The following is a 12,750-nucleotide window of genomic DNA, read 5'->3' as shown; positions in this document are numbered from 1 at the left end:
TTAACCTCCTGAGATTTACATATTCCTGTCTATAGCTTTATTTGAATTTAAAACCCCATAATGCTCTTCAAAGAATTGTGCAGCTACGTGACAAAATACAAATAGGACCCAAGTTTGCTAACATCCATTTACACATTTAAGCTCTTTAGCATTTCAGTTTCCACTAGGCAATCCACTAGGCTGCAAGAGCAGAAACCAAACTCCTCTAAACACACACACACACAGAGTAATTCAGTGCTACATATTCTCTTCTATGGTTATGTCTCATACCTTCAAAGTCAAAATCTTGACTTGCAGATTTAAGGGACCAGAATATCAAAGTTAAAGTCATTGTGAGGCACAAAGAATCTGTGCAGAATACTAGTCTCTCAAGATGATGATATGTGCAAGCATGGAAGAAGGAAGAGGCAGTAAGTAATGAGAAGTTAAAAAATCCAACCAAACAAAGAAAACCCCAAAACCCCACAAACTAATTCCCAGCAGACTGCCTTCTTGTTTGCTTACAAGTCCCCATCAAGTCCAGGTTGCCAGATTTCACAAACATCGATGATGTCACTGCTGATCTTCACTGGTGCAAGCAACAAGGAATCAGCTCCTTGCATCACTACTTCTGAAAGCTGAGACAAAGATTGAGAAATCACTTTCTGCTACGTGATGGCTAAATCACCACTGAAAAGTTTCTGCTTTAACTTTTTCCTAGCAATTTTTTGGAAGCTTTTATTAAAGTAGTTTTTACTGAAGCGATCACCTGGGTAAAAGACCACACAGAAGAGTGTGTGTTTATCAACCATAGTTTCCACACTTCTCCCACTTTCCAGTTTAAAAAACAAGCTCACGTTTCCTTTATGCACATACCTGGAACATTAAGTTCAGCAGGTTTTATATTCCACTTTTACAGTTAGCCAGATTCTGTCTACAGTTTGCATTCTTCACTACAGATGCACAGGGAAGGTATAGCAATGTAGCTGTTATGTATTCAAATTGCATTGTCACTTTAGATCAGTAGCCCTACTCTACCTTTCCAAGGAAGGGTAACTACTTTCTAGAAAAGGGAGTTTTTCAGAAGCCTTGGGAGTATGGAAAAATCAGTCCAGCCTTTTGCTTTTGTATGACTTATTCTTTCCTTAGTCTATACTGTTTTCGCCTTTCCTTTTATAACCTCTGAATAAGCTTAGTCATCCACTATACACACAAGAGAGTCTTATGATATGAAAGCATTGAAAATAAGACAACAAGGCCAAGCTCTGAAACAAGCAAGCAGCCTCTCCCGCACAGGATACCAAGCATAAAACAATGCAAACAACTATCTGCTGCTGTGCCTTGAGAACATCTGTAAAATCTCAACAGAGGGGTTCTTCATTCTCATAAACAGAATTAAAGCATCTTTTTACCATGGACATCTGCCATTAGTAGTCCGGTCATCCTGGAAACAAGTGTCATGCAAGAGTCACAGCACGGGGTGGGGGGGGAAAGGCACTTTGCCTGTAGACACTTTCAAAGGGGCATTAACTCGATAAACAAGAGCAAACCTCCTGCTTTGCACCAAGAAACAGTCTAAGAAACAGCAGTTTTAGTCCAGTTGGCATCCAGTGTCCTGCTTCAAGTTCTATTTCAGTCTCAGGAGCAAGTCTCAGCATTTTTTCGCAATTTTAAGAAAGTCAGGAACAACACTGAAGACAAGCATCCTTCTTCAACGAAGGCAGCAAGTGTTTTAGAACAAGACTTCTATTACAGGTACCTATATGAAAATCTGTACTTTATGACAGTACTGAAAAATAGCATTCCTGTTTAGAAGATGGAAAAAACATCTAAGAACAGGGGTATGATTTCAGTCAGACCTTTGCTAACTTCAAGTCTGTTATTCTGAACTGCTGTCAGTGGGATGAGAACACAGCCAGGTGTAGTAAACCTGGAAGATTTATGTAACCGCTAACGTTCTACTCCAACAGACTGACAAAAATCAATTCTGAAAATATTCCCCTGGAAAAAAAAATCCAGCATTTTTCAGTTATGAAAAGTAACAGCTGAACCTCCTCTGAGGAAACCACGATAGCCTCCTACCGGTTATAAATGATGTAATTCAGACTGTGTGTGGGAAGCTGAAAACATTTGTGTTTTAGCACAAGGTGTCTATTTTAAAGCTGTCACTGCAATTTTATCTATAACCTTAATTAGCTGAGAAAAAGTTCTTCACCAGTTAAACTGCTACATGTATATGCAGTCTACACCCCCTTACCACCCATGTCCTCCCTGTCAGGTTTCGGATATACTAGTGACAAAGCACACAACCTCTGTTGACCTCTGTTGACCGCCCCTGCACCACAAAGGCCAAATGCTACAGGTTGTACTTGTCAGCTGAGCTACCTGTGAAAGTTATTCACACAGCTACTTAAGAAGATTAATTTGCAGCTTTCTACATGAGCTTTTGGCTGTGCTTGTACTTTGGCCGTTACTATGTTTTGTTAAAAAGGGATAGTGTTGATTTCATACTCAGATTATCAAATGAAGATTATATAAGCCATAATGTATGAAGCCATAAAATGATACAACAGAGTATAAAACAATATGTGTTCATTAGCCCCAGCACTACCTATTCGTGTCCTACATAGTCGAGTGGCTTGCAAAAGTAGAAGCAGGAAATCTTTACTGCCTTTGGACAAAATTACACAGTATTACCTTAAAAAAAAAAGTCCCAACTTTGATTACAAGCTCCTGACAGAAGCACAACTTCCATATACAGATTAAGAGTTCATACAAAAACAGAGGCATTTCATTTTAAAAAGGGCCATTACGGAAATAGATGGAGGTTTTTATGTTTTGATGACTGAGCGCAGGGAGATCTACTGTCTGATGCACCTGAAGTAGAATACAGAGTCAAGAACCCTGTGCTTGCAGAAAACCACAATGACTTCTTGTTCTACAGATCTCAGCATCACCATTTTGCTTTTTATGAGCTTCTGACTTCCTGATGAGGCAGTCTATGTACCAAAGTATCAGCTAAATAGATGTATTACACTAAAGCCTTTTCACATAGGGTACTGTAACTCCTATTTCTGCAAGGTGATATAATTACATGTAAAGCCCTTTTTTTTTCTTTAGACAGCACAAACATTTAACAGCTCTGTGAGAAATTCCCCTTGGTATGCTTTTATTAGATAACACAGTTTCAAGACATCTTGCTCTGCACCCTAAAAATGAGAAGTGACTGACACTTCTTAAGAACAAGATGCATTTATTATACTATGCATTTTGAATGTCTCTTCCTATTTTAGGTGGAACGGCAGCTTGCAGACACACTGCCTGCTCTCAGATTTCCTTTTGACCACAACACTGAACTATCTTTCAACTTTTCACTGAAAAACAGCGCAACTATGGAGGCTTTTAGAGGACAGACTGAAACAATACAACACTAAAAGGGAAAAGCAATGGCATGCAGAGCACTTACCAGTATCTTTTTGTCCGTTCAGTATTTCTGCACAGTAAAGGAGAAAAAATCCACCCCTTCAATCTTGTTTAAAACCAGCCAAAATCCACCAACTCCTTTAAATCCCCAGCAACTGCCAGACTGAGTGCCTCTGCTCTACGTGCTTTTACTTAAGCCGTGGGTAGCGCCTTCTGACTAAAGAGGGGCTGGCTCTGCCAGCGTAAGCTAGGTAAACACCACCACACCAAGTACCATTGGCTGGAGTCAGAGCCTGCATCCTGCTCGCCACTCCATAAATTCATCTATCTCTGGCCCCAAAAAGGAAAAAAGGAAGTGGAGGGTGTGTTGAGAACCATCCTGCAGCCCAATTCCCCAGCAGTTCTGTGGATGAGGTTCATGGAGAAATGCTGCCTATTTCCTTCTCTGCTTCTCTTATGTAACTGTACCCATGCATGCTATACCTTCTTTCTTTTTTAATCATCACTTATTAGCCAAGCTAGCTTTCCTCACCTCCCACACAAAAAGTGATTTCTTAATACAGTGAGAATTAAACCAGCAGAAACTCTTCAGAAATTGCTCTCCCTGTTTCCATTAATGCTATCCCTGTTTCCATTAATGCTGTAGAACTGTGCACGTGACACCTGCAGCACCACTTCTGTATATTGGACTCCCATGCCCAACAATGTTGTAACAGCTCATTCCTCTAGGATGCACATTTAGAAAGGCAAATCTGCACATGCCAGACCAGGTTCTGAGCTCATTTCTTATTCCACTAACATTGAAATCACTGCATCAGGTAGTGGGTGGGATCATTCAAATGTCTGAGCCATAAAGTGGTGATCAAGTTACCACAGCTTCCAAGTTACCGCCTCTTAGAATTGATCATGCAAATACTCCGAGTCTGTTGCAAGCATGATATGACACAGTAGCTTAACCTTTACATCAAGTTTTACATCACAGTTGTAGTGGGCCAAGAAGGTGTGCGTGGTTACCCTGGCTCAAGCAACATGTACCCAGGCTAACTTTTAGCATCTCCAGGTTCTAGAGGTGACTATTGCTCTGTTTTCTGCTGCTCCTTCCTTAGCTTGCCACCTCAATTTTGCACGCACAACTTTACGACTGGTTTCCCTGATCTGTCCATGTTTTTAGAGGTTGGTTTATGTGCTCAGTTGTTTTCTAGCTGGATCCATTTCCCAGTTCAGCTCATGGCACATCCATGCCGTCATACTACAGAACTGAAGGCGGGAAGGGCAGGTACATTACTCGGCAGCACTCAAAGCTAAGCACTGTTGAACGAGCTTTTTGTTCATAGTGCTGTAACACAGCGTAAGTTGCAACTCCACATAAGTCAGCTGCACTGCTGAGAACAAGGTGAATACATACCTGTTTTCTCTCTCCTTGACCTGTACTCCACAGCCAACCTTCACCCAAATAATACCGTAAGGCTGTCCTGTTACAGGACCTTGCCACCTACCTGAAACACTCAACTGCAGAACACCCTGCCCTAAGATATTCTGGACAATAAAACTCTACATCAGATCAAAGACACTTTTTTCCTCCTATCATAGACTACTAAGCACAAAGATACCACTTTACTCCACAGAAGTGATTGAGCCACAACTGCTGGACACCAGTAAGTGCTTAGAAAAACATCAATGTACAGGTGCTCCCTTGTTCACACTCTTCTTCTGGCCACCAAAAAGGATATGCTACTGAACACTGACCTGAGATGATATGGACACTATCACAGCCATCAGATTACTAAACTGGTAAAGGGCTTAGGGAAAAAACAAAAACACAACACACAAACACCAGCAATTTTAATCCAAATCATATTGCTAATCTGTCTGTGGGTGAGGGGATAGCAACCTTCTGAATCAATCTCATCAGTAAATCCAGGGACTCATCAAGCCGCATCATGAGATTAAAGTTGAACCTTCCTCCCTGACAAAAATCAATGGCCTCACTCTACTGGCTCATAAACATAGCTTTTCCGCTGTAACTAGCAGACCTGAAAATGGCACTGTTCACTGTGGTGGAAGAGTCACCCAATCACACCTCCCCCATCAGCTTCAAGTATTTTATACTTCCTCCTGGCCTACACAAGGTTGGCAGCTTTAATACTTTTTTGATCAGGGCTAAAGGTTTGGTGTAGGTTTGGTGCGTTTTTTTTTGTTTTTGTTTTAAGCTTAACACCATCAGTATCCCTTAACACACAGATGTGGCAACAAAAGTACAAAACGTGCTCTGTATTCAGGTATTTAACCGTAATGATAAATCACATTGGTGTGACCACTTCGTGGTTGCATTGCATTCATTACATTTCTCACATAAGCCATAGCACTTGAGTTGCACTGTTTCAAAAGTCTCCAGTCTGAGAAGCGCAATTTAGGACTAACTTGCTTCTACAGCTCCTTTATTTTCTTATTTTACAGATGCCACCATCAGAGTCCGGGTTAATAAGCCTGTGGATTACTTTATGTTGCAGACACATGAGAAGTAAGAGTAAGCATTTGCAGGTGGATGTGTCTTCTACTGCCCAACCCAGCCTGCCACAGACAATTCTTACCTCTACATCCCACCTACCTTCATATTAGTGACCCACAGTATTCTGAAGCACAGTCTTCTGCTATCAGGCAAATACACCACAAAATCCCCTCTTCACAGCTAATTATCTCAAAGCAGGGCATCTGGGGGTTTATTTTGCCCCTAGCTGCACTGCTACGTGGCTGCCTCTGAACCACACCCTACAAACTTCAAAACACTTCGTTTCCCTGCCAGTGTTTACTCACAGCCATGCTCTATTCATCATTTGTTCTTGTGTCAACATTGTCCCTCACTTTTATGAGGCGGAGGGCTTAATGATTTCCACTCCATGCTCTGCCTTGAGGACTGGAAGCAAATGCCTCAAGCATGCTGTCACTAGGCAAGCTGACTTTCCCTGGATGCTGCCGACCATGCCAGACTGAAACAACGAAATCTGTAGCCCAAGATATCGCCGCTAATTTCATGAAGTGATGCTTCACTGCAGGGGAGGTTCTTTCCTTTAAGTTGTTAAAGAAATAAAGGGCTGTATCGTCATGTTCTTCTGTCTGACTCACAAGCAGATGCTGTACAGTTTGATATAATTACGCGATTTCACATGACATTCAAAGTGAGCTTTGAAGAGGAATGCATTTCTAGCTATATTAGTTAAAACGACAGCCTTGCAGATATGAGCAAAGAGCAATGCTACATCCCCTAGTGTGCAGACAGCCAAAAGGCCCAAGTAACAAACTCTTCTTCCTGGACTTAACCTGATCAATATGTTACTGCTAAATTTCAAGATGAATATTTTTAACATGTCTGTTGATAATTTTATTTAGCAAAACAGGCAGGGAGTAGAATAAAAATCTCACACAGGATAAGTGCTTGAAATTGCTGCACACAGAGTACAGAGGAAAGGAGACTGAAGGAAACACTGAGAAAAGAGAGCAAAAGCGTGGAATATTATCTGTAACGGCCGCAAGGGGAAGTATATTTGTACACTCAGTACTGAAGGCTGAACAGGCACTGTACACCACCTTAACTCTGTTTCCCGTGAAGTCAGTGGCTGAGCTCTGATCAAAGCCAATGATACCCAAAGACGACAAATATTTCATGCGTTGGAAAATGTGACCACTGTTGGGGGTTCCCATAAATCTAACCCCAGGTGCCCAGGTGAAGAAAAAAGGAGGGAAGATTACTGTTTTGCCAGTCCCATTAATCTTATATTGTGTTATGGCACATGTAATCTCTGTGCAAGGAGTTCCCATGTTATGCAGTTAAAGTCATACTCCAGTGTTTTAAGGAGATTATGGGGGGGAAAGCAGCCTGAAGCCAGGAACATGCTAATTAGAGTATACAATAGAAATGTTAATCAAATAATCTGCAGGAAGAGGAGGAGGGAAGGAAATGACCTAATCCCCTGCACTACTGTGTGGTGCCTTGTGGCAAGAAATAAGAAAATTCTTGTAAGAGCTGAGCAAACAAAGGTCCATTGTTATAGCTACAGCTTTCAGAGAAACGATTTGCTGCATCTCAACTTGCTGCAACGTGAAGGGTAGATGGTTCTTTATGAACTCTTCCACACTGACCACTTCTGGAATGGGTGGGAGAAGCTAATTAGACTTGCAGAACAGCTAAGTAAAAGAGATCTAAGTAGAATCTGAAGTTCTTAAGGCACAGCAAATTCTCCTTCAAAGGGATTTGCCAACTCTAAAATGCCTGTCATCTAACCACCATGGCAATCCTCAGGCAACTGTGGAGCAATTCATAGCTGAAGCTGCAGTAGCCTAGTTACAGAGTTGAGTTAACAAATTATTATGCTGCAGAGAGGCATTTCCCGTGACACAAGTCATCCTTTGCCATCAGAAAAACCTAACGAGCATTTCTTATTAAATTCCTTATATATTCCACATATTCCTCATGAAATGTAATGAAATCCTATTCCACCCTTATATCTTTGTGTGCCTGCTCTTCAGGTGCACCAGGGAAGCCTCCCTTCAACTCAAGGACAGCACATTACCATCAGTGCCCATCCCATCCTGCAGACTGGAACGCAATCGTCCGTCTTCAGTTTGATCTCTGCTTTAGTAGGCACACATGGCTTTTAGCCCTGAACTCAGTACTTTCAACTTCCTATAGGGGAAAGACCCCATTAAGAAAAGTGCAGACAAGATTCCTGATCCTTGCACTGAGAACATACTTCACAGTTAACCTGTGAATGAGCTGAAGGAATTTCAGGCAGGAGTAAAGAAATACCTACAGGACAGCAGGACTACTGACTTACATGCTTCTGTGTTTCCAAGAGGCTGAGTCAGCTCCTTTCCTCGTAAGGGACTTCACAGAATCACAGGAGAATTCAGGTCATTTAGTCCAACCTCCTGCTCAGAGCAGGAGTTGGCCTCCCAGATATCAAGCTATTACTGCACGAGACTGGGAGCTTTAAGTGTGAAACAGCGTCTCAAGACGCACATTCCCTCAGGAAATAGGAAAGGCACACCGAATGCTGGAGAAGTGCAGATGACAAGCAGTCTTGCAGACGAGTCTGGAGCTTCGTGTTCGTCACAACCTTCCTATGACTGTCTGATTCAACATTTGCTTAATATAAAACAATTGGCAAAAATTACTGCATAAAGCTTGCTGTAGCCACACCAAAAATTGTTTGAGCTGATTAAACACTTGAAAGGGCAAGACCCACAGCACAAAGTTTTACAACAGTTTCACAAGAGAAATGTGTCCCAATAAGCAGGTTTAGCACTGATACTACAGAACTCTATTCACAACAATCATTGCCCAAGACATTTGGGAATTGAGCTGCTCTTAAGACAATCCTTCACCTGGCTGATTAAGAATGGCCTGAAGCATCAGACATACTGGATTCCTAAAAATCCAAGACTGAAAGGATGATAGGTAAGGCATCATTCTGAAGAAAACACATTTGTTTCCCAAAAGGTCACACTGATGCAAGCCATCTGTTAAGTCAGAAACGCATAGATGTGGTTGCACCAGGCTTCTTTCCAAGACAGTAAACTTGAGTTTCCCAGATACCTGGAAACAGCTATTGTGAAAAACTTTTTTCTGAAGTTTCCAGGAACATTTCTGGATCTTGAAAACTCTGCAAGCCAAATACCATATCTGCAAGTTCAGTTAACCTAGGCTATGCACAAGCACTTCCTCAAAAAACTTTTTAGCTGTAGATCTGCGTTCTTTGAACAGCAGAACTCAGATTCACTGAGCTTCAGGTATTATGGTTTCCCCTAAAGAAAAGTAGGCCCAATTTGAATTAATTTCCAAGATGTAGTTTTCCTGCTTGCAGAACTTTTAAGGTACCTTCTAGCAGAACCTGCATTACCTGAAAGTTTTCATTCCCACAGAGCTAGATCATTTCACCATGGACTTCTTCAGAGAAAGTTAAGACAGGCGGTCGCCAGATGTATTAACACATCTTTGCCTCACGTTCAGTGATGAAAAACATTTCACGTAGATCAGCAAAAAAAGGACAGAAGTAGTATTCAGTTATAGAAATTCAGCTATAACTGGCTGGCTCCCCACAGACACATTCTAGAAAAAAAAATACCTTAAGAGCAACAAAGTTTAAAAACTATTCAGTACAGTTCCTATCCAACTCTGACACCACACAAACAGGTATCTTAAAATAAGGCAAGTACCTTTTCACTCAGAGATCATGAAGCGCAAAAGCCAAGCTTATTCAACAGAGTCTCCCTTTGCTTTATCCTAAATTCCTCACCACACTGTTATTACACACTTGACACTCACAATTTCAACTGTAGTTCATCTGCAATTCTAGTTAAGAAAAGTGCTGGCTAACCTCCACACTGCTTTCCTCACCTCTGCATGTGAATGTCCCAAGTCTGTAGTTCATACCTGAATATTTTGTAAGTCACTGCTAATAAATGTGCTGTCTTACTATATTCTTCCTCCTCCTAACTTCAAACTTTGGACAGACTTTATATAAGGTACAAAACCTGGCCCTTTCTAAACCTATCACCTCCAGCATTTACATTTAAAAGCATATGACCTAGATACCTCTGGACAGCTGTCAGAGATCTTCCTACTCTCTGCAAGACAAGTGTCAGGTTTTTATAGTGGCTTGATGGGATATATTACAGCCCTATACATAAATGGCTGGTTCAGTACCTCCGTTTCCTGTATTTCTGACATACAAGCATGTCTTTTAGGAATATTTTAAATATTGTTGTATGAGCTCAGGTACAGAACAAAGCTTATTTTAGGCAACAACCCAAGAGAACAAGAATTTAGTACTTTGCATATGCAATAGGTTTCTAATAAAGGTATACTGAAATACCTCCAGATACATTAAAAGCTGTCTCTTAATGAGTAAGGTGAACCAGCTTTTATGCTAATACAACTTGTATTTATGCATAAACACAAAACTAACTTTTTGCACACTTAAGTTTCCCTATTAATCACCTCCTAGAGCCAGCAATTCAAACAGGACAAAGTTCAAATATTTCCCCTACCTCCTCATGTTAGATCACCTACCTGTTCCCAGTTTGTTACTGCTAAGAGAAAAAAATCTCCTGCTATTCGATTTTATCTTTTCCTTTCCTTTATAATCCCATGTGCAATGCATGATTTAGCATATCCATCTAGAAAAGAGCAATACTTTGCTTCCTATACTTCTAATCCAATTTGGATAAGAGGCTTGCAGCTTATAAAAATAAACCAGCAGTTGCACTTTACCTCTTTGTGGGCATGAACACCTAACAACAAAAAGGTCATTCCCAATGAGTAGGAAAAATTCAGTGCTAGGGATGCCCATCCCTAAATTTTACTCGTTGGTAGAGATAGGAATCCAGTTTTCTTGTTTACAGCTAGAGTACCTCAGCCATGGAGAGGGAGCTGTACTACTTCTATAGGGACTTTGGTCTGACCATATGGCCCAGTTTTAATTAAGACCTAAGGAAATAGTTACATTTCACATTTGACTTTTAGTTGGAAGTTTTCAAGGTGTCATTAGGTTCAAGTTTCCAATTTGCTGTGTATACAGAAAAATGTTAGCTTCAAACAAGGGCAGGTATCTAGCTGAATATGGCAACTTTAAGTTAGTATAGTCTTCCGTTTCAACCAGAAGAACTCCGATGGAAAAATATTTCCAAGCATGTGGGTCATAAGATAAATTTTTTAAAAACACCGAAAGGTATTTTTGTACCAAGAAAGCAGCATGTTTGTTTTTTAAAATACCCATGCTCTCCAGAATCTGTATTGCTTTTTGTCCTCTCAGAGTATGTCACTGAGGAAAGAAAAATCAGACAAAAGTCTAGCATATGAAAACAGAAGTAATTTTAAATTGGTAGAGTACAGGGGTACCAACCATCACTATGGCAGAACACTTTTCCAGCAATAGTCAAAGCATTCACCCACTGCTAGGCAGCATTAAACTGTTCAGCTGGTAGTTTCATGGGCTGCCCTCACACTTTCAATGATGTGAAGTCACATCAGTAACCCTAATGAAATTACATTAGCAAGACAGCAATTTCACTCCTAGTAATGCTACCAGAGAGGAAAGTGCTCCTGGAGACAAAAGTTATGTTCTTCCTCAATTCACCAAACTCAACAGAATTTTGTGTGAATACAAACCTTCAAGATTTGGCCTAGAAATTTTCAAGATTCCTAAAATTGAGGTTTGGGGGCACAAGTTCAGTGTATTTCTTATCATCCAATGCAAATTTAATTATTTCCCACATAAAGTTCTCAAGAAAAATAGCTGAATAATTTATTCTAAAAAACATGTTTAAAGCTGTATCCTGGCTAGGACTCCATTTCTCTGTAGATACCAGCTTGTATTTCAGTTAAACTGAAGAAGCCTCAAAACCAAGCGTAGCTGAGCAGTTACAGAATGGGCTAGATTTGAATTAGCACATACACACAAAAAATAATCTACATTTCTTTCCTATTTCAGGCATTTCTCTGACATGCAAAGATAAACGCAAAAGGATCTTAACTCTTGCAAACTTGCTTCTACCAATTACCTTGGCTTTGCACTTTGTACCTGTATGCATTGGGAAGCAGGCTTTAAGCAGTAAAGAATTACTCATTTTCTCTCACAGAAATTTTTTTCCATTTAGGAAGCAGGAAACACCATTAGGCAAATATACCAAAAAGAGCATACAGCCACAAAAAGTCACAGTTTTGACTGCACCATGATTAAGTAATTTTTAAACAGTACCAAACGATTCAGAACACAGTAGTACTTAAACAAGTTTTGAAATCAATTTCACATGATTTACTGCATGCACTTATTTATTAACCAAAGTGACTGGTTAATGTAACACAGACTTCTTCCTTTCTGGATCTTGAGAAAGAGATTGAGAGAAGTCTCCACTTTAACCCATGGTGCACACTCCACATACCCAAACACTAATCCATTGGTAGCCTGCATGGGTATCTTCAGGTGCACCTCTGGGTACCACGGAAACCTTAAGTCCTGTTTTTCTAGTATAGCAAAGTTAACAGTAATAATCTAGTATGGAGGAGCTGTTTCACTTGCCCTTTTTTAGTCATCTGTTCAGTGCAGACTGATTCATTCCAAGAAATCTGGCTCTTCAGAAGTAATCTTTGCAAGTTTTTAGGGTAGACCAGCCCTCTCAGGACTAACATTGTTTATGAACATTTCTTAAAATTACTGACAGCTGCTTATACTGAGCACAGAAGTGCCTCATTCACATGCATTCACAAAGGTTTGTAGAAGTCCTGCTCACATTGTTTGCTGCTTGTCATTAGTTACCCTCCTGCTTAAGGATGTCTCATGTCATCCGTTT

General features: G+C 40.5%; 1 protein-coding gene across 3 annotated transcripts in view; it reads right to left on the bottom strand.

Moving 5' to 3' along the window:
* The window catches only part of PELI1 (pellino E3 ubiquitin protein ligase 1), a 46,150-nt gene that overhangs the window by 14,744 nt on the left and 18,656 nt on the right, over positions 1-12,750 (bottom strand). The window contains exon 1 of one of the 3 annotated variants that reach the window (XM_009505207.2): positions 3,446-3,574. The exons of the other annotated variants lie outside the window; for them this stretch is intronic. The gene's annotated coding sequence lies outside the window, so the exon portion shown is untranslated. Of the gene's footprint in view, positions 1-3,445; positions 3,575-12,750 lie in introns of those variants that run through there. 3 annotated transcript variants of the gene reach the window in all.

The sequence above is a fragment of the Phalacrocorax carbo genome, chromosome 3, assembly GCF_963921805.1.
Source record: "Phalacrocorax carbo chromosome 3, bPhaCar2.1, whole genome shotgun sequence".
Taxonomy (NCBI): domain Eukaryota; kingdom Metazoa; phylum Chordata; class Aves; order Suliformes; family Phalacrocoracidae; genus Phalacrocorax; species Phalacrocorax carbo.
The sequence above is the reverse complement of the archived record's forward strand: the minus strand, read 5'-3'. Positions and strand labels throughout refer to the sequence as shown.